The sequence below is a fragment of the Mustela putorius genome, unplaced genomic scaffold (assembly GCF_011764305.1).
Source record: "Mustela putorius furo isolate JIRA1106 unplaced genomic scaffold, ASM1176430v1.1 tig00003898_pilon_pilon_pilon, whole genome shotgun sequence".
Lineage (NCBI taxonomy): Eukaryota > Metazoa > Chordata > Mammalia > Carnivora > Mustelidae > Mustela > Mustela putorius.
In genome coordinates, this window is record NW_025422047.1 from 32,370,680 (window position 1) to 32,389,598 (window position 18,919).

Here is an 18,919-nt window from a genome sequence, read left to right on the forward strand (position 1 = left end):
GCTTGGAAATAAACTCCTTTTATTGCATTTCAATTTATAGTGTTCTTTGCCTTCATTTTGCACAAATATTCAGGGAATTTTCCCATTTAGAAGAACCTGATGCACAAATGAAGATATTTCAAGTAAAACCATTCATGATCTGTAAGGAAAGTATTACAAAGTGACATGTGATACTGTTCTGAGTTCCTGACAACAATAAACTTAGAATATGTTTTCACATCTACTCATGTCTCATGGGGCGATTGTTTTTGGATTCACAATAGTAATTTAATGAGACTGACTTATTAATCAGACCTCAATTTGCAGACTTGTGTTTGCAAAAAAAAAATTGCATGTGTGTTTTTCTGTATGTTTTGTGTGTCTCCGTGGTTTTGTTTTTGTTATTGTTGTTAGCTTTCCTTTGATTTTCTCCCCACAAGTAATCTCACAGGCTATGGTTAGCTGAACTGTTCGAAAATTAATTTTGTACCCTAAGGCAAATGCTAAGTTCTCAGGTTCACAGCCCCAGAACTGAGAAACAGTTAAGAGCGATATAAACAATTCTCAGAATGCTCATGAGGATGGAGCTCTTGCTCAGTTTAAACAATTCAGAATTTTGGAAACTGTTGTTTGACCTGTAGATATGCTTGTTGGAATAATGGTTCTGACTAAACACAGAAAAAAATTAAGTGGAAGATATGTTTCAACTCACAGAGCCAGAAAAAATAAAATAAATCTCAGATACTCACATTAAATTAACCCTGGATTTATCTTGCTAACATGGCAAGTCATTATATACTTAACACCATTGAGATACACGGTTTTGATGAGCAGACCATTTCTTGAAACAATATTTTCACAGTACATGAAATATAAGAGCTTGGGATAACACCAAATTAACCGTGAGGGAGACAGTCATTGAAACGCTCATGACTTTATATGGGAGGCTGAGCAAAGTAAAGCTGAAGATTCTGATGTATAGACAGACAAGCAGATGTGTTCTCAAAGTCCATTTAAAAGTTAGTAGTTTCTAATTCAGCATTTTTTCATAATAATAATAATAGTGAATTCTCAATACTGTTAGTTATGCATTAAGCAGTTTCTAGGTGCTTTATGTGATTGTTTCATTTAATTCTTTCAAAAAATCCTAAGACTTAGGTGATAATTAACCTAATATTGTAGAAGAAGGACCTGAGACAATGAGAGATTAAATTGTCTGAGGTCGCACAGCTGGATCTCAGGCGGTTTGACCTCAGCACCTGTACTTTTAACCACTTTATGTATAGAGGTGATGTTATTAATCGTGATCAGGTTCTGTTCTCATGATCTATTACTATGTAACAATTGATACCCTCACCCTTGAAGACAGCCGTATTCTACTCACAATGCTGTGGGTTAGGAATTCAGGAGGGGCTCCTCTGGGCAGCTTCCATTTGCTCCAGATGGTGTCAGCAGAGGTAGCTGGACTGAGGCTGGGAGATTCCCTTCCAATGTGGTCATTTACATGGCTGGCAATTTGGTATTGGCTCTCAGCTGGGAGCTTGACTGGGGCTATTGGTCAGGGGCCTCGGTTCTTTATCACATGGCGTTGCTTAGGCTTCCTCAAAGGACAGTGGCTGTATCGCAAGAGTGAGTGTTCCAAGAGACAGGAAGTGGAAGCTGCCAGTTCCTCATGGTCTGGGCCTGGAAGAGTAGCATAGCATGATTTCTGCTGTATTCTATTGGTCAGCATTGTGACAGAGACCCCCCAGATTCAAGGAGAATGGGTCTGCATCTCAGTGGACAGAGTGGCAAAGAATTCGCAGCCATCTTTTATCCACCTAGATTAATGTTTCTCAAATTTGTCTTTACCTTTTCTTCCTCTATCATGCTAGTTTTAATGTTAAGTCTTACTTTTTTTTTTTTAAGATTTTATTTATTTATTTGACAGACAAAGATCACAAGTAGACAGAGAGGCAGGCAGAGAGAGAGAGGGGGAAGCAGGTCCCCGCTGAGCAGAGAGCCTGATGTGGGCCTCCATCCCAGGACCCTGAGATCATGCCCTGAGCCGAAGGCAGAGGCTTAACCCACTGAGCCACCCAGGCACCCCTTACTTTTTTTTTTAAGTATAAGTTTTCTTTTGACTCTTAAGGCCTGTGATTCTTTGAGACAAGGATGCGTTATTTTTTTAAAATAAAATTCCTGAAAAATAGTTGGGATTCTATAGATGATGTTTATCGCTCATCGTGTTTCCTTTTGCTTTAAGGCAACTCTAAGATTTAACAAATAATGAAGAATGAGCTACAACTCATAGGAACAAAATGGATTAAGTTGTTTGAAAGTACAAATATTCTACTTTATCTTTTACAACATACATGCTTCATTTCCCAGCTTGATATTTCCTTGTCTGTCATCAGACTTCACGCCTGTGAGCTCTGTCAAGGCTGAGGCCCTAAACTCATCCCTTATACTGTATCCCCAGAATAAATGCCATGCCCTAGGAAATAGCAGGCACTCAGTAAATATTTGGGGGAAACTTAACAGAGGCAACAAAACAACTTGAATGTATCTAGAATAATATACCAATAACTCATAATTTCCTAATAGTTATTTGTCTTATTGAGCATCTACTGTGCTGATTCCTAATGAAGGAGAAAGCATCTGGTGGTGTGACAGTTGGGCAAATGTACTTGTCATTTTAAATGTTTTGATACACTTGTAAGCCAGGGACATGTATCATTCTATCTCTGATCATCGGAGAAATTAAAAATGCATTCAGAAGTTAATATTAACCCACAATTGTGTATCTACCCAAAGTCCCTATTTATCTCTATGTCAAAGGGTAAGACCTCTTTGTCTTTCTAGTGAAAATGTATTTTAATCTAATTGCATGCCATTAGGCATTTTCTATTTAACTGAAATTAATACTAATGCCAGACACTTGGCCTGAAGTATCATCTTCTCATTTTGATGTAGAGTTTCCCTCTTCATTTGGTCTTCCTTTTTTTTTTTTCCCCTTCTCAGATGATAAAGAATAAATAAGACTGAATATGCAGAACACTACTTCGTTCGAACATTGGCTTTCTCAGTGCCAGGCATAAGTTTGCATTTTTCCACAACCCAAGGCCCATGGAACCCCTGCTGTTAAGCTGCTCCATAATATGTAGGAGATCTCTGAAATTCTGGTCTGAGAGTTCTGAGATGACTCAATCTTGCTCTAAGTTCAGAATGCAGCTTATTCACATATACAAGGAAAAGGCTATAGAAACTATTTGGGGGGGGGTAGATTCAAATATTTGATGAAAAAAAAAGCGCTCTATGAAGATAAACCAAAAGGAAGATGGGTAGACATCTAATAACTAATACTCCATTAGGAAAGGATGTGTTTTTAATTTTTGTATTAATCAGGTTTTCCAGAGAAACAGAACCAATAGGATATCTGTACCTTTCTTTTTCTCTCCCTCTCTCTCTTTTCTCTCTCTCTCTCTCTCAATACTATGTAGAAAGAGATTTATTACGAGAGACTGGCTCACATGATACGGGGGCTGAGAAGTCCCATGATCTGCCATCTGGAAGCTAGAGAACAGAAAAGCTGAGGTGTAGTTCTAATCCAAACTGGAAGGCCTCAGAACCAGGGGTGTTGACTGTGGGAAGTCCCAGTCTGAGTCTGAAGGCCTGAGAACTGTGGGGTGATAAGTCTTGGTCCATATTCAAAGGCCTGAGAACCAGGAGAACTGATATTGGAGGACAGAGGGCAAATTCACCCTTCCTCTGCCTTTTTATTTTCTTCAGACCCTTAACAGATTGGATGATGCCTACGGGCAATGGAGAGAGCCACCTTTACTTGCTCAAACGATTCAAATGCTAGTATCTTCCAGAAACACCCTCACAGACACACTCAGAAACACTGTTTTACTGGCTATCTAGGCATCCCTTAGTCCAGTCAAGTTGACACATGAAATTAGCCATCATAATCTTCAATTAAAGCATTCTTATCTGAATAACTAATCTTCAGGACAGCAGCTCTCACATTTCTTGATTGTGAATCTTCAGAATTAATTACTCCTCTTCCTTATTCAAAAGTTTTTGATCTCAATTACATGATGCTTCAATACCTGATTTGTCTTGAGTAGCCGTTATGATCTAGCAAAGCAATGAGTAGAAAGGGAGTACAACCCTGATATTTATAGCAGCATTATCAACAGTAGTCAAATTATGGAAAGAGCCCAAATGTCCATTGAATGATGAATCGATAAAGAGATAAAGAAGATGTGTGTCTTTTATATATGGAATATTACTCCATTATTACTCTAATATATTATATTAAATTAATATAATATATATTATATATAATAATATATACAATATAATATATAATATAATGATTATATTATATTTAATATATTAAATTCTCTCTCTCTATATATATATAAACTATTTGGGGGGGGTAGATTTATATATATATAGAGAGAGAGAATTGCTCAGCCATAAAAAAGAATGAAATCTTGCCATATGTAACTGTGTGGATGGAGCTAGAGGGTATTATGCTAAGTGAAATCAGTTAGTCAGAGAAAGACAGTTACTATACGATTTCACTTGTATGTGGAATTTAAGAAACAAAATAGATGAACATATGGAGAAAAAGGACAGGCAAACCGTAAAACAGACAGACTCTTAACTACAGAGAACAAACTGAAGCTTGCTGGTGGGGAGGTGCTTGGGCGGGTGGGCTAGATGGGTGATGGGTTAAGGGGGATACTTGTGGTGAGCACTGGGTGTTGTATGTAAGTGATGAATCACTAAAGTCTACTCCTGAAACTGAGATTACACTGTATGTTAAATAACTGGAATTTAAATAAAAACTTGAATCTACAGAAAAGAAAGAAAGGAAGGAAGAAAGAAAGAATGGAAAAAAGAAAGGGAGTGCAAAAGGAGTAGTGTCTCAAATAAACTCATTTGGCTACCCATTTTGTGTCCCAATAATAGTTCCATGGACTGTAAAACTAGAATTATAGGGTAGAATGAGGCATAGATTTTTTTTTTGAGACATAGATATTTATTGTCTGCAGAATATATTACTGTTTGTGGTCATTTAATGACTCCTATGAGTAATAAGGAATCAACTGTAAGAATGCAGATCTGTATATAAGAGGGGCTAAACTGAGAGACACAGGATGATGAGATAGAAAAGATTTAAAAAATAGGAATTATAGGAATCTCATAAAAAGATATAAAAATATCTGGAAGGTAGCCTGGAAATCAGTAAAGATCAGGTATTTAAATGATGATGATAACGACAATGATACACAAAGGTAATAATAATACAACCCCAAACTCATACTCTAGTGCACATATTTGGAAAGAATAGTCAGTTGGAAAAATTCAGAGAAGTAACTAGTTTGAGTCAACTGCTCTCCTCTTTTCTGTACTTCCCCTCCCCCAATCAAAACAGCCTAACACTGAAATGGAAAATGATGAACTAGGGCATTAACAACAAATCTCACTACCAACTTCATTAAGGCCAATTGCAAATGACTTATCTCAGAGAACTGAAGAGCACCTTCATCTTGGAGGTTTCAATGGGGGGTTGCATTTCACAAGCACACACAAAATATTATGAAAATGAGCATGTGCGGAGGTTTAATAGCTAATTTTCCAAGTTGATTATCTTGGCCAGTTCATTGGGATGCTTTTGCTTCTTAGCTAATTTAATTTGTTTCATCCTTTTTATTGTCTCGCTTAAATAGCAATTAGGGGAGATAGCACTCCATTTCGCCTCCTACTTGCCCCTTTGCTAAATCATGATTTCACCCTGTGCCAAATAGTTACGGGTATATGAAGAGATGGCACTGGTGAAAGGCAGAGTGGGTGAACATACTTGACTCAAGCCTGAGTAATCCAGGGAAAAGTTTCCAGTGATCAAAGTGTGCATGTGAGTGAGTGTGTGTGTGTGTGTGTGTGTGGTGAATACCTTTGAACAACTCATTTATTCAGATACTCAGAAATGTGAAGCATTTCTGCTTGGAAGTTCAGATTTACCTCCATGATGCCAACCAATATACCTGTATACTAAAGCTATTTAGAAGATAGCTTTCTACCTAGGTAAGATATCAGAACCCATCAATTTTGAACTTCCCACTTTAAAACTATATATTTGTTTATGCAACGAAAAGCTATTAGATTCTCTAATACTTTTTAGTATATTGCCATTTAAAAAAAGCTTATTAAGTGTTGGCTTACGGGGAGCCCCAGGTGAGTCAGAAGGGGCCTCCATGATACGGAGTCCTCTGCTAATAGACTTTGCACACTGCTCTTAAAACTGTATATTCTGATGAGAACAGTATGAGAGGTCTCAATTCAACATGTGTATATTTTCTGCCTTTTTAATAGATAAAAAGTTAGAATTAGACTGTTTGCAGATAGCTTTACTTGGGAATGAAAATGCAACACAAAACAATGCAAAAAACATATTGTATAGCTGACAAAAGACTCTTCAGGGCAGACTGGTTAATGAGGTTCAGCTGGAAAACTCCTCAAGGTGGGGAAGCCTTGGTGAGAGACAGTCATTGACATGGCCTAGGTGTCAACTAGGGGGCTTCTCCACAGCCAGCTGGCCCTTGCAGCCTTGTGAAATTTGCAAAAGCCACCAAAATAATGTCTCATATTTCCATCCTGCCCCTTAGTCCTCAGGTTCCATTAGTTCAAAACATTGAGGGAATATTGCAAACATCAGCTTTGTTGGAACTTGTAGCATTAAGGAGAAAGCAAAAAGAAGAAATAAATCTTCAGAATAGTATTTGGCCTCGGGTATCTCATTATAAAACACGCTAGAACTCTATAAACCTTTTGCATTACTAATTTCCTTTGTTTATCTTTCACTCTCTTGAATCTGTGAGAGAAGAATCTATGCCCCTCCCAAACTGTAGTAAGATGAGGAAGTCATAATCATCCTCCGTAGTCGTCGTCACTCCCTTAGAAAGGCAAATGGAGCACTGAAAACCCAGCTGACTGCGATTTTTGCCTTAATGTTGTACTTGTCCAGCAACAGTAATTGTCTCTGTAGCAGAGAGGAACTTGTCACATGACTCTGTAGGGATTCTTATAACTAGATTGTAGTAACCTTAAAAGAGGTGTTTGTGGGTGCCTGGGTGGCTCAGTGGGTTAAGCCGCTGCCTTCGGCTCAGGTCATGATCTCAGGGTCCTGGGATCGAGTCCCGCATCAGGCTCTCTGCTCAGCAGGGGGCCTGCTTCCCTTCCTCTCTATCTGCCTGCCTCTGTCTACTTGTGTTCTGTTTGTCATATAAATAAATAAAATCTTAAAAAAAAAAAAAGAGGTGTTTGTACCCTGGGTAAAGGGCCCAGGTGTGTCTCTGAAAGATAGGAGACACTCACTATTTACTGAGTGAACGAGACAATGAATGCACAAGTGGTTAATCTGGAAGGCCATCAGGAGGCTTCAAGATGGCAAGCCCTCCTTCCCCGACTCTGTGGTAGGGGAAAATGAGCAGCCTTCACTTTAATAAAGAGAGGAGGCAGCGTCCTCAGTGGCAGTTTTAGCATGCAGGTAGAGCGAGAGTTCTGGGAAAGGACTGAGGGGTCCGGGGAATTTATTTACTTTGGAGTTGGAATTCTAGGAGGCATTGTGGAAAGGGTTATCTAGGAGGGAAGCTAGGAGAAAATCACTTGCCCAGGGAGAAAGAACCAAATCAGGATAGAAGGATGGGAGAGAAGCAATGACTCGAGGGGTTTATACTGGATGCTTTAAGAAGACCTGGATGAAATGAAAAGTGGAATCGAATGGCCTCAGGCTTCCACTGTGAAATTGTTTCCACTCTGCATTGTGTCAGGGATGTGTGCGATCCCTTGATCTTCCTCTGTCCCATAAAGTCCCAGAAATACACATCCTCCGTAGAGACCTGCACATAGTAGGGATTCAACACAAATCTATTGGTAGCATGAAGTCGTTAAGAAGTATAGAAGCAGAAAATGCAGGATACTGGTTTGAAATGAAAAGATTTTTCTTGCTTCTAACTACTATGCCTGGCTTGTGTTACCAAATCACTTCTGGCCAATTAGTTGGTATCCTCGAAACACTTTCTTGTGGAAGATGTATCTGACCTGTTCTATCTGACCTGGCAGCACGGACGACACACGCTACAAGTCAGAGGAAAGTAGACTTCATCCTCAACTATTCGAACAGATGAAGGTATTCAGAATAAAAAAAAAAAAAAAATGCTGCCCTAAAAATGTAGAAAATTCCTAACACAGAAAAGATGCATGTAAATCAATGACTGTCTCAGGGATGTTTTAGTGACGGTCCGTGCATTGGGTAAAAGCTAGGTCCCTTCCACCATTAAGAGTTTAAAATTAATTTTGTGCCTTGTATTATGATAGTCTATTACAATAAAATGAAAACAAACTAGTTAGGAGAGGAGACACGGATCCAGTTTCTGAAAAGGGCAATAGAGAAAAAGATTGCATCTATATTATTGTTATGAAAGTGTTTGCCAGTATGTGTGGTGCGGAAAATTAGAAAACGCTGTTATGTTGGGCTGTAATGGGGAACCAAGATGTACTCTACAGAATGTAGGAGCAAACCTAAATTAGGAAGGGAGAGACTAAAGGGGATTGGGGTCACTGAGAAGGCTTCACGAAGTAGCTAGTTGTTCAGCTGGGCCTCGGGGAAAGGGTTAGAACTGGGACCTGTGCAGGGGGAGGTCCCTGCAGGGGGGGCTGAGGCTCGAGTGCCAGCTGGAGAAGGAGGCTGCTGTGAGCCTGGCATGCAGGAGGGTTCGGGAGGAGGCTGAGTGATTGGGTCACTCAGGCCCTCTGTGTGTGCTCTGAATGGAGATGATGGGAACAATCAATGGTCATTTGAGGGAATGAAACACACTTAACTTCCTCTTGTCTGAAATCCTGCAGTACCCGGAGTTCCATTGGCCTGCCAGCGAGGAGACCTGGGAGTCCCAGCTGGGTCCCTAACTAGCTGTTTGGTGACGACACATCACTTCACCTCCCTGAGCCTTATTTTCCTCAATTATAAGGCAAGGGAGTTGGTGAAATCAGTGATTCTCAGACTTTAACGTACAAATGGGGGATATTATCCAAATGCAGCTCTGATTTCAAAGGTCTGGAGTAGAGCTTGAGAAGCTGTATTTCTAATACGTTCCCAGGCAGGTCGTGCTGATAACTGTTGGTTGTGCGGATACACTTGGAGTAGCGTGGAGTTGGACGCACACTACACAGATCAGTTTTAATTATGTTCTCATACTGCCTTTTCTAGCCATTTCATAGTTGTTTATAGTTGTATAGTTGTAAACTATATAGAGTTTACATAACGAGGTAATAAGGTTCAGAGTTTCCAGCCCAGAGCTTTGTCCATGGGGGTCTCCCGATAAATATTCATGTACTATCATACAATTTCTTTCTTAGACACTCCCTGTGCTTACCTATGTTGATGGTTTGATCCTGACTTTCAAACACATTGTGCAGGTTTAGGTAATCTCATAAAAATGAATATAAGATCTCAAGGCTTCCCTAGATCTTGTTTCTCAAGGCTCTTGCTTCTTCCAGGATGAAAGGAAATAATGGGCTGTGTTAATAATACCTGACTGTCGCATTCGTTGCTTTAGGGAAAAACGTTAGATTGGCTGGCCGCGTGCTGAGAAGATGGAATGGAGGTTTTCATTCCATTAACACTCATTCCATGAGTCATACTAAATTCTTGAAAGTATGCCAGTGAACCCCAGTTAATTTACTGCCTTTGCCACTGGTAGCATTTTTCCTCTGCAGGTAATCAGCAACACTGTAATCACTTATTTCACAAAGAAAATGAGGTTGAATGGTTGATTATTTACACTACCGTTTTGTTTTAATATTGTTATTGTTCCTTTTATAAGAAAGCATATTGAACTCTATCCTAAAGGACTGAGTAAGAGGAGTCTTTAGAGTTCCCAAACTAGTTGTGAGAGTGTAGTAACAGTACTGAATAGTATTTTTGAAATAATATTGTATATTACTGAAAATGGTGTTACTGCTTTTTGGATTGATGGTGGTAATTTAGAAGTGTTCTAAAGAGGTTGCACTGATCACGTACACATACCTGATTACTTGAGATTTTTACCAAACTTAAGATGGCTTCCAACAAATGATCTACAAAAGTAAAAGATTTCTTTCAGTTCTCTGAAGCCCTGAAATCTGACCACAAGTCATTTACATACAGGACAATTTACAGTGGGAAAATGACATTCGCCAAAGGATTCCTGAAATTTGCCACTTGTCACCTAATACGTAAGAGGCAATGTTGATGAAAGACAAGAAGAAGAAATATCAGATTCAGAGTCTTTCCATCAAAGTGATCTAATAGCCCAGGTATTAAAATCTATCACACCACCTTGGTATGAAACCTCCACTAATTTGAGAACTGCATTATGACATCAAGCTCATAGAATATCAGTATCAGTCTGAATTTGTTCTGTCAAAAAATAGGCTGGTTGTACCCAACCATGTTTAAGGATGGCCCCATACCTTATGTGTGCTGGGAAAAATGTATTTGAGTTGGTACATTTTAGACAGGTATCTGAAATCCATGTTCAACTAGTTTAGCAAAAAGGAGGGTTTAGTGGAAAGATCTTGGGGGAATTGCTATAATTGAAGAAGAGCTGGGTGACCAAATCAGAAGAAGGTTCCCTTTTTTGGTTTCTACTTCCCTTGATGCTGGCTTTATTTTCCCCCACTGCTGACCAGTTCTCTCTCTTGCGCACTTAATTAGATTATTCACTTCTTATTTCACACTTTCCCATTTTACAGCTTCTTTTCCAACAAGAACAGACTGGCATTTTTCTGAGATCCATTTCAAAAAAATACTGGAGAAGAACTGCAATAGGCCATAGAGCATCCCAGCTCCCACTGTAACCATGTGGCCGGAGTAGGGAGGGGAGCAGTCATTACCAAAATGATGGAGAATGTCTTTGCCAGAAGATGGGTATAAATGGCTGGGTGAGGGCTCCTAATGTGTTGGTCAGGCTAATTTGGGGTAGCATTTTATCCTTGCTTTGTTTAATACTCCTTGTGTCTCTACTGATCCTAAATCCAAGGTTGGGAATTCTGTTCTAGATGTTCCGCAGTCCCCATCATATAAACTGCAGAGCTCTTCATTCTCTGAACCTTGGGGAAAAAAGCTGCCAGAGTGTTTTCTGGGCCCCAGACTTGCCTGGGTAGTGGGGCTATTTTTGCTTCTGGAATTGATTAGCTTGAGTTACAGAAAGAAAGAGAAAGAAAAGGCTGACGGTGTTTGCAATGGGCAAACTCAGGAAATCCGAGAGTCTCCTAATACAAGTCCTCTTCCCTCCCCTCCCTCTCCTCTGCTGCTGCTAGCCAAGGAACCTGTGTGGCCCTCACAAGGAAACTGTAAGCCACCAGGAGCCAGAAACAATAGCATGCGTGTCTTTAAATTCTGGGAAGCTCTAGCTATAGTCCTTACACAGGGCGAAAGTATAACAAATCTCTGTGGATTTGATGCTAGCTTGAACCAAGCTTAACCTGTATAAAACGTCAAAGAGGTACTTGGAGCTGCATAGTGATTTGGAAACATCTCCAATTGTGAACATTTCACATCTTTATTGTGTCCAAATGAGAGCAACAGGGCAGAGTCCTCTATTTGCAGTTCTGTCAACCCCCATAATGTATTTTAAGGAAGAATATTACATTTGATAGTAATCTTAATTATTCACCAATAATGAATGAATCTGGGTCTCTATTTAATAAATGCAAGATTTGTATGATTCAAGCATATTATCTCTTACAAGCAAACACTAATGAGTCCTATGAAGGTAACAGATTCTAGAAACAGAAGTAGAATCCAAACAAATGTATTCATTAGTCTTATTTGTCTTCTGATGATAGATAGATCTTGAACTGGACACAGGTCCAGATTTGGACTTTAAAACACAGGTATTATATTTTAACAGAAAGTTTTACAGTAAGTTGATTATGTGACCGTTTATTGTAGAAAAGAAGGGGTTCCTGATGCTTACTGTGAAGATAATGCCTGTGAAGATAATGGTTGCATTCTTCCTAAATGGAAATCTTTTTATTGTTTTTCCTGATCTTATAAGTAACACCATAATCATCGTAGAAAACGTTAAACAATTCAGAAATGAATATTAAATGTAGACAATTCAAATCCGCCCCCATGATCCTAATCCCTAGAAATAATCATTGTTAACAATTCGATGTGTACGGATTTATTTTATGTCACAAGTCCTTGTAGGGCAGTTACTATATGCTAAGCACTTATCTGAACACTTACAGCTGTACCTCATTGAATCCTCCTAACAACACCACAAGGGTAGATACTGTGTCTTTATTGACAGGGAAGGATATGGAGTCTCAGAGGCTCTCATAAATTGCACAAAGATACATAGTTCTATGTGACAGTTGAGATTCAAACACAGTCTGACTCCAGAGTCCATGCTTTTAACTCTCTACACCTTTCCAGATCTCTGTTTATGCATATGATGATATGTAATGTGTTTCCAAGTTCACCCACCTCCTGTGGCCAGCCTTTCCTTTAACATCCACTTAAAGTGGCTCAACACCCCATCCCGTGCGACATGGGAGTCCAGTATGTCTTGTCTGCAACATTTCTGTGATTTCCTGGAGGTGTTTGTGTGGAATCTGAATCTTAGTGCCTGGCAGCATCATGTCTAGGCATTCGTTATCCTCTCTCTTCATCTCTGGACACTACCCTCTTTCTTCTTTTCCCCAGAGTACCACTGATAGAAATAAGGCAGCTGTGTGTAGAGAAATTTTCCTAAGATCTGGGTGTAAAAGGGAGGATTACGAATTAAGGAAAAAAATGAATACAATATTTACAATGATTGTTCTCAGAGTTCAGGGGAAAATTAAAATGTAAGTGTTTTCAAAGTGCTCCTCCTTGGGCATACTCCATCTCTCTCTCTTTCTCTCTCTCTCTTTTAAAAAAAACTTTATTTATTTACCTGAGAGTGAGACCACAAGCAAAGTTGAAAAGCAGAGGAGAGCAAGAAACAGATTGCCTGCTGAGCAGGGAGCCCAACATGGGGCTCAATCCCAGGACCTGGGATCTTGACCTGAGCCGAAGACAGGCGCCCAACCGACTGAGCCACCCAGGCACCCTTTCATCTCTTGATCATATGTACTTTCCTGTCTTGGGAACTTCTTTGTCTCAGACTCTGTCCCTCAGTTACTTTTTTCTCTGTCCAAAATCCTTGCACTCTTTATACTCAGGCTGTAACTCTCAAATACCAGCTCATTCTTCCCTTACTATGCAGAGGGATATAGCTCTACTTCTAAATTTTCCTTTGCATTTCATGCTGAATAAGCGTTATCTTTTGCAACAAAAGCATTTTATGGAGGGAACTTGTTTCCCCAGGAGTTCTCAATAGAGATTGATTTCATTCTCCAGAAGATATTTTTGTGTGGAGAAAAAGAATTATCCATCCCCAAATGTCAATAGTGCCAAGGCTGAGAAACCCTGGTGTACAAGCAGTGTCCACCTTCCTCTTGGGGATTGTTTTCTCTCAACTGGACAATGCAGTTCTGGTGGAGCTGCAAGCCCTACTCTCTGACTCAAACAGCAAGGACCTCACTAGGCTGGGTCCAAGTTTGGAGCCCTACTTCCACGGCCATATGACCAGGAATGGACATTTGGATCAACCTGCACCAATCCTTGCTTGGGGATGTATCCTACAGATGTATTCTTGCTTGTGTGCATGGCAACTGACCAGGATATTCACACAGAATTGTTTGTAATAGCAAAGATCAGTTACCACCCAAATGTTCATCAATAAGTGACTGATTAAATTATGATAAAGTCATACAAAGAAATACTGGGTAAGCTAGAACATTTCCCAGAATACCCTTTTTTGGAGGATACCTGAGTCAGAATTGGCCAAAAGAGGAATTGGTGGAAGCCTTGTAAGATGGAAGTGATCAGCATCGTGACTCTTAGGGGCATGGAAGTGAGATGTAGTGACAGACAGTCCCAGGGGTTGTGGTGGTTTTTAGCAAGCCCTTGCTCTTTTTTGCTCCATATCCAACTTTGCTCTATGTCCTTTTCTTTGTTCCATGTCTTCCCAACTGGTGCTTTGCCGCAGACCCACAGAAGGAACAGCTGTCCATAGGCTCTCCCCCATTTTCTTTTGTGGTCCTGTTTTGGCAGCAAGATGTGCCTGGTTTCTTGAATTAGCTGGTTGGCGATTCCTCTGAAATCTCACCTCCCTCTTTTGGAGTTTTTACTTCCCCAGCTGCCCCCCAACATATAAAGTCTAATTCCTATAATATATCCCTAATATCATAACTCTAAATGGTTTTGCTTCCCTGATCGAATCCTGGCTGACACAATTGTATAACCTTTGGAAGCAATGAGGCAGCCCTATATACTGATGTGAATTGATCTCCTAGATCTATTAAGTGAGAAGAGCAAGGTGCGAAACTGATGAAAAATATTACAGATAAAGCTAGAGTCCGTTTTGACCAATAACTCTAATCCTGATCCCCATTTCTTTTCCCCAGAGGTAAATACTGTTATTAACTCTAAATCAATTCCTATGGTGTAGGGAAGAGTCCTCAGCAAATTGCAACTCCTATAGGAGTTGTTTTGACAAGATTATTTTATTGACATATAAGTAATATAGAATAAAATGCACACATTTTAAGTGCTCACATTGGTGAGTTTTGATAATTGTATAAACCTGTGTGGCCATCACCCCAAACAAGACATAAATCATCCCTCCTCATTTTCCTAAGCTCTTTTCTGGTCAGTTATCCTACTCACTTCTGCAACCACTATCTCATTTCTTTTCTTTTCTTCCCTTTTCTTTTCTTCTCTCTTCTCTTCTTTTTCTTTCTTTCTTTTCTTTTTTTTTTTTTTAGATTTTACTTTTTTTTTTTTTAGAGGGGAAAGAGAGAGTGTGTGGACATGTGCATGAGCAGGACAGGTTGGGGGGGGTGGAGTGGCAGAGGGAGAGGGAACCTCAAGCAGACTCTACACTGAGCATAGAGCCTGATGTGGGGCTTGATATCATGACCTTGAGATTATGACCTGAGCTGAAACCAATAGTCACCCAGGTGCCCCACCGCTATCTCATTTCTTTCTTTCTTTCTTTTATTAAAGATTTTATTTATTTATTTGACAGACAGAGATCACAAGCAGGCAAAGAGGCAGGCAGAGAGAGAGGAAGGGAAGCAGGCTCCCCGCTTAGCAGAGAGCCCGATGTGGGGCACGATCCCAGGACCCTGGGATCATGACCTGGGCCGAAGGCAGAGGCTTTAATCCACTGAGCCACCCAGGTGCTCCCACTATCTCATTTCTATCTCCATTAGTATTACCTGTTCTTGGCTTTCATATAAATGGAATTATATAGTATGTACTCTTTGAGTCTGGCTTTTTTAATTCAGCTTAATGTCTTTGAGATTTGTCCATGTTGTTTTATGGGTAGTTGATTCTTTTTAAGGTTGAGAAATATACCATTATATAACCAGGCCACTGTCTGTTTAACCACTTCCTGTTGCTGGACATTTGGATTGTTTCCAGTTTGGGACTATTATAAATTCTTACAGCATTTTGAATGTAACTAAAAGAGATTGCTGGGGCCTTTATTTGTAGTATTTTAAAGACTGTGAAATCCACTACCTTAATTTTCCCAGAGAACTTTACTTCCTCTACAAAGAACCACAAATTAGAAGAAATTATAATTTGTATTTTTTTCTCCAAAATCTTACCCTAATTCTTGGTAAGAAGATGGGTGAATTTGTTCTTACTTTACAGATTAAAGAGTCATGCCATGTCTTTAAAGGACTTTCAGAGTCACAGAAGGTGTCACTTGTGAATCTAGGAACAGAGGTCAAGCATGGTGTCTCCAGAGTGCCATCTAGTAGACCACAATGTGTATCCAGACCTCTAGCCCTTGGGAAATATCAGAATGCTGGATCCCTGGCCAAAGGCCACAAAGACAAGTCCAAAGTGTAGTTTTTAAGGTTATGAATGGAATAATTCTAAGCCTGAACCAGAACACAATTTAATAGGAAAAAATATCCAATGGAGAAAGGCAGTCTCTTCAACAAATGATGTTGGGAAAATTGGACAACCACATGTAGAAGAATGAAACTGGACCATTTCCTTATACCACACACAAAAATAGGCTCAAAATGGATGAATGATGGAAATGTAAGACAGAAATCCATTAAAATCCCAGAGGAGAATACAGGCAGTAATCTCTTTGACCCTCACCTCCCTCTGCAGCAACTTCTTGCTACACATGTCTTCAAAGACAAGGGAAACAAGGGCAAAAATGAACTATTGGGACTTCATCAAGATAAAAAGCTTTTGCACTGCAAAGGAAACAGTCAACAAAACCAAAAAACAACTGACAGAATGGGAGAAGATACTTGCCAATGACATATCAGATAAAGGGCTAGTATCCAAAATATGGAAAGAACTTATCAAACTCAACACCCAAAGAACAATAATCCAATCAAGAAATGGGCAGAAGGCACGAACAGACCTTTCTCCAAAGAAGACATCCAAATGACCAACAGACACATGAAAAAGTTCTCAACATCACTCAGCATCAGGGAAATACAAATCAAAACCACAATGAGATACCACCTCACACCAGTCAGATGGCTAAAATTAACAAGTTAGGAAACAACAGATGTTGGGGAGGGTGCAGAGAAAGGAGAACCCTCATACACTGTTGGTGGGAATGCAAGCGTGTGCAGCCAAACTGGAAAAAGCTGAATTAGAGCTGCGCTGTGACCCAGCAATTGGACTATTGGGTATTTACCCCAAAGATACAAATGTCGTGATCCGAAGGAGCAACTGCACCCCAATGTTTATAGCAGCAATGTCCCCAATAGCCAAACTATGGAAAGAGACCAGATGTCCATCAACAGATGAATGGATAAAGAAGATGAAAGAAGATGTGGTATATATCTACAATGGAATATTATGCAGCCATCAAAAATATGAAATCTTCCCATTTGCAACAACATGGCTGGAACGAGCGGATATTATGCTAAGTGAAATAAGCCAATCAGAGAAAGTCAACTATCATATGATCTCACCGATATATGGAATTTAAGAAACAAGGCAGAAAATCATAGGGAAAGAGAGGAAAAAATGAAACAAGACAAAACCAGAGAGGGAGACAAACTACAAGAGACTCTTAATCACAGGAAATAAACTGAGGGTTGCTGGAGGGGAGAGGGGTGGAGGGAAGGGCTAACTGGGTGATGGACATTGGGGAGGGTATGTATTGTAATGAGCATTGGGTATTATATAAGCCTGGTGAATCACAGACCTGAAGCCCTGAAACAAATATTATATGTTAATTAATTGAATTTAAATTTAAAAAAAAGAAAAAAGAACATAATTTTGGTTTTTTGTAACATGGTGATGAGAATCTTTCCTGGAATTATGTAACTGAACTAACAGCTTCCAGATAATTGAAGTATAATAATAAACCCAAAGGTGATTTCTTCTTTTTTCTGTGATTGGATTTAAGTAGAACTTCTACTTTTAACTTAAACTAGATCATTAAGACCATTGGAACTCTGTGACTTAGAGTGTTTCATATTTATTGGAAATTGAAATAAAAAGATTTTTGTTCTATAAGCTTTAAAGATCAATGGATTCTTTTCCTTTTAGCATCTAGTTTAATTAACAGGGCTGACACAATTAATGGCATCAAGAACATTTAATTATGTTTATTATAATGATGTAATCACATAATTATTCTAATAGGTTAAGTGATCAGCCTAATCTTTTATCTGTTTTCGCAGCAACTTTATTCTGATTTCTTCTGTGTGAGATAACTTAGTGCTTTAAAAAAATGTGAGACAAACTTTTGTTAAATAAATGTGCTAATAAAAAATAGTATGCAGCATGGTACTGGCATAAAAACAGACACATAGACCAGGGGAACAGAGTAGAGAGCCCAGATATGGACCCTCAACTCTATGGTCAAATAATCTTGGACAAAACAGGAAAAAATATACAGTGGAAAAAAGACAGTCTCTTCAATAAATGGTGCTGGGAAAACTGGGCAGCTATATGTAGAAGAATGAAACTCGACCATTCTCTTACACTGCACACAAAGATAAACTCAAAATGGATAAAAGACCTCAATGTGAGACAGGAATCCATCAGAATCCTAGAGGAGAACATAGGCAGTAACCGCTTCGATATCAGCCACAGCAACTTCTTTCAAGATATGTCTCCAAAGGCAAAGGAAACAAAAGTGAAAATGAACTTTTGGGACTTCATCAAGATCAAAAGCTTCTGCACAGCAAAGGAAACAGTTAACAAAACAAAGAGGCAACCCACGGAATGGGAGAAGATATTTGCAAATGACAGTACAGACACAAGGTTGATATCCAGGATCTATAAAGAACTCCTCAAACTCAACACACACAAAACAGACAATCATATAAAAAAATGGGCAGAAGATATGCAGACACTTCTCCAATGAAGACATACAAATGGCTATCAGACACATGAAAAAATGTTCATCATCACTAGCCATCAGGGAGATTCAAATTAAAACCACATTGAGATACCACCTTACACCAGTTAGAATGGCCAAAATTAGCAAGACAGGAAACAACGTGTGTTGGAGAGGATGTGGAGAAAGGGGAACCCTCTTACACTGTTGGTGGGAATGCAAGTTGGTGCAGCCACAGCAAAGAACTGTGTGGAGATTCCTCAAGAAATTAAAAATAGAGCTTCCCTATGACCCTGCAATTGCACTACTGGGTATTTACTCCAAAGATACAGGAGTAGTGAAAAGAAGGGCCATCTGAACCCCAATGTTTATAGCAGCAATGGCCACGGTCGCCAAACTGTGGAAAGAACCAAGATGGCCCTCAACGGACGAATGGATAAGGAAGATGTGGTCCATATACACTATAGAGTATC